We start from the raw sequence: 4,377 nt of genomic DNA on the forward strand, positions 1-4,377 counted from the left end.
TTTGACTGGAATCATTTGTAAAATGTGGAATATTTAGTTTTAACTAAGGCTGTCAAAAATGCGTTAACAGGTGTAACTACTTTTTAGCGCATTTAATGCATGCGCAGCATCTTTCATTTATGACGAGTAGGGCTGCAACGATTAGTCGACGTTGCTGACAATAGTCGACAATAAAAATAGTCGACAACGAATTTAGCCGTCGACTATTGTCAGCAAAAGAATAAATAAAAAAAAAACTACCGAGTGAGACATCATCTTCTAATTTTATCTCTGCTGAGAGTTGCACAATGCACATGTGCAAAGAGGGGGAAAAAAATACAGAGTGAGACATCGTCTTCTTTTTTAATCTCTGCTGAGAGTTGCACATGCGCAGTAAAGTCCGCCAGGGGAAAATATGGCGGCGGACTGGGGAAGAGAACGGCGGCGGAGAACGTTAAAAGTCTGGGATAACTTCACGTTAAACTTACAAAATAAATTAAATACATGTGAGATTTGTAAAGCGGCCCTTGTGTACCACGGAAGTACGTCTGCAATGCTCGAACATTTAAAGTGGAGGCACGTCGGACTTACATAATAACCTTATGCAAGATTTCAAAGCTGAAAGTGAAATAAGATCCATTTACAATAATCATGAGATACATAATCCGATTGGTCGACTAGTCGTTTTAATAGTCGGTGACTAATCGACTATCAGAATAGTCATTAGTTGCAGCCCTAATGACGAGACATGGAGGTGTCTAGAGGCAATATAGAGAAATATGACTGGCTCTACGCATGCACACCCGTGGGAGACAAGGATGCTGTAACACCCACACTTTACTGGTGAGAGGGTTCAACACCCGCACTTTCCTGCATTTATAAAAAAAAAAAAAAAAAACATTTTCACGTAGTTTTTACAAACACCACTGCTCTGGTCGTCTGCACTCTGCACAGCGTGGTAGAACTGCAACGGCAACCTCTGCTCTCCCAAGAAGTTCAAGTTCATTTTAATCCTCCATTCTCTATATCACGCATGACAATTCCCCCCTGTGGCATCAATCAATGAAGGAATTCCAGAATTTGATACAGTTGTGTTGGAGCAGGCATGCACCTAAAGTTGCAGGATAGTAGCTCTCGAGGACCCCTGACCTAGGGGAAACACTGAACTACTGCAACGTTGTGTACATTACTGTCGTCTAAAAAAATTATTGTCAGATCCAAATTTATTCTAAAATTTAGTATCTATTTAGATATTAATTAGCACAGGTATTGATACTTGAATTCCACTTTGATGTCTGCTTGTTCATGCCTCTACCCATTTTAAACAGGCACTGGAGCGGGCCAGCCCCTCCCTACAGCTTCTACCTGAAGGACCCATTGTTTACACTGCTGCCAACTTAGCAACTTGTCACTATAATTAGAGAATTTCTAGACCTCTCTTAAACTTTTTCTGGTGTTTTGGAGACTATTAGACTGATGTGAAAACATGTAATGTTTACTCAATGAGTCGCAGATGCTACCTCAGGCCCCTTCCCTATCTAGAAGAGCCTCGTCGTCGAGCTGCAGGAAGAGCAGGAGTCGTTCTGCTCCATAACCAGCCTGAAAATGAAATGCACGAAGCTGCTAAAAGCTGATCACGCCCTGCCTTGCAGCCAGATATTAATGCATTTTAATACAGACTGCTGACAAAAATATTTAAAAAGCTAAGCTTTTTTAAGACCAGGAAAGTGGATCATATAACTCCAGTCCTCAAAGCTAACCTTTTTAAATGGTTTTTAATTTATTTAGTTTTAAGACGAAGAAGTCATAACTAGTTAGTTTTATTGTTTACTTGATCTCATCTCAAGTATTATCTTGAAAAGTACACTCAAAAATCTCTCAAATAACTAATAATCTAAAATAATGCATTTATTTTAAACTGTTAATGTCTTTTCTTATTTTATACATACATATATATATATATATATATATACATGTTGTACTGTTAGATGTTATTTTGTGGAGTTCTGACTTTGATTAAAAGAATAAAAAAATGTTGCCCCTCTATATTATTGAAAACCCTACAACCATAGTGTACAGGTGTACTGTCTTCTTTTATGGTCCTTTTAAAGGGCATGTTATTTTAGTGAAGACATTAGATACCAGTAGAAACACAGTTTTAAATTATATATGACATTTTTCTGCCATTGACCCTGGATTTTGTTTAAGCTGCACCCGTACATTTTTCACAGTGTTTAAGCTGAATAAAAAAGAAAAAAACAGAATGAAAGTTGAATGAATTTTTACCTCTGTAACGCTAGATTTCCAGTTTATGTTGATAATTCCTGTGAAAAAGATTTCATTGAATGCAAATTCAGGGGAGGGAAATTTTCCAGAAGCAGCCTCATGATCCATTTTAAAGTTTGAAATGTTCAGTTTCATTCAGTTCAGTGAAGCTGGCACTTTATTTTCAAAAATGGTGCTTTTTTCCCCCCCATTGAACATTCGTGCTTCAAATAAAGAAACATTTTCTTAAACCTCATTCTGGTTCACAATAATTTAAATTTAAGGTCTGTGGTCACTGATCAATCAGCAGACCTTAAAATGTGTTGAAATAAGATGCTGTGAAAATTAGGGTGCACCTACATTTTTTTTCTGGTGTACCCAATTTTAAAAGTTTAGCACACCAGTAAAACCACTGCAAAAAGTTGTGTTATTAAACATGTCAGTGTGGTGGATTTACAGATATGACTCTGGTGTTTACAGCTTCAGTTGCTTCAGCTTTGGATAAAAAAAAAACATAAATAAAAGTATTACACTGTGTGCTCAGTGTGGATGCCTGCCCAGGTACTAAAATGTCTCAGCCACCTGTAGACATGAACCCTCATTCTTACCTCTGAGGTAAACATGTACCACAGCATGTTTTTTAGAGCTGCTAAACTCAGCGCTGTCCTTGGCCTGTTTCTGAAAAGAAAACGTTTTCCTTCTTCTAAGACGAGAGCGCATGTCTTAATATCCAATGCGTAGCAAGCCGTTAGTTTTCCAAGCACACAAATGCTGAATGCTAGCATGAGTCTGAACTGCACAGTCACATTAACAGTGACTATAAAAAAAAAGAAAAGCAGTGGGCTAATTAGTGTTTAGAGGAGTCTGATATATCTTAGTAATAAAATTTTCCTCCGTGCTTTAACATCTAGTGTATAAGGACTGAGCAGCTCTTTACCAGCCAAAGAATGCATTAACGCATTAATTAATTAACATTGCGATGCAATTAATCACATTTCGATTAATCGCAATTGAAGATTTTAATCGTTGCCTAGCAGTAAAAAAAAAGTGCAGCAGCAGCTTCTGTTTTATTTTAAACTGCTTTGAATCACAACTATCATGTTTAACAAAATGACAAGTTTTTTTGTTGTTGTTTTTTTAGCTTGATATACATTTTTGTGGCAAAGGCATGTTTTTACGAGAAAACTGTAACCGAGTTTCCTTGTGTGGTGTGGCTTCCCGAACAGAGATGGCTGGTTGTCTTAAGGAAGTAATATGAATTGTAACGAGTATTGTTTGAAATCTGAGTTTCTCTGTGAACCCTAGAGATGGTTGTGTGTGGAAATCCCAGTAGATCAGAAGTTTCTGAAATACTCAGACCAACAACCATGCTACGTTCAAAGCCACTTAAATCTCTTTTCTTCCTCATTCTGATGCTCAGTGGCCATGTTCACTGAAGCGTTTTAATTCCCCTTTAATTCAGAATAAAAATTAAATCCTCTTTACAATGACCTTGTAAACACCTAATTCTGAATGAAAATGGCCATTCCAAATTAAACCTAAGTCCAAAGTGGCTGGTTTATTCTGATTTTAAATCCGAATAAAAAAATTCCTCGATCTTGCATACGTTCATTTGCTTTAAATTAATTCCGGTCATTCTGTGCATGCTCGTTCCCTTCTCCTGTCACGATCTTGAAATTGTCCAGCTCCCTTCTCCTCCTCATTTGACGAAAGTGACGTAGTATGCTAGAGTCAAGCTGCTGCTTCAAAACTAGAATCAAAAACAGAGTAAAAATGATTTTTATTATGTGGCATCCATGTTTTAGGAAACAAAAAGAAGCAGGAACTGGAGTTTATTTTCTTCCAGTAGACGTAAATACGTCACGTCCGCCCCGTGTCCAATCAGAACCCTTCCCAACCCCCAGATCTAAGTCACAATTTAATAAAGGCAATTAAACGCATTTGCTATGTAAACCTCAGTTCGGAATTACCATTTCCATTTAAACATGAAGGAACATACTTTAATTTCGAATTATTGAATTCTGAATAATTGAATTCTGAATTAAAAAACACCATGTAACCGTGGCCAGTGTGAACTTCATCAAGTCGTCCGGATCATGTCGACATGACTAAATGCTGCCATGTGATTGGCTG

At 37.4% G+C, this 4,377-nt stretch overlaps 1 protein-coding gene across 1 annotated transcript in view; it reads left to right on the forward strand.

Annotated features, from left to right (window-relative positions):
* Positions 1-4,377, forward strand: part of atp10a (ATPase phospholipid transporting 10A) — a 42,707-nt gene that overhangs the window by 16,457 nt on the left and 21,873 nt on the right. The gene's annotated exons all lie outside the window — the stretch shown is intronic.

This window comes from Melanotaenia boesemani, chromosome 14 (genome assembly GCF_017639745.1).
Source record: "Melanotaenia boesemani isolate fMelBoe1 chromosome 14, fMelBoe1.pri, whole genome shotgun sequence".
Lineage (NCBI taxonomy): Eukaryota > Metazoa > Chordata > Actinopteri > Atheriniformes > Melanotaeniidae > Melanotaenia > Melanotaenia boesemani.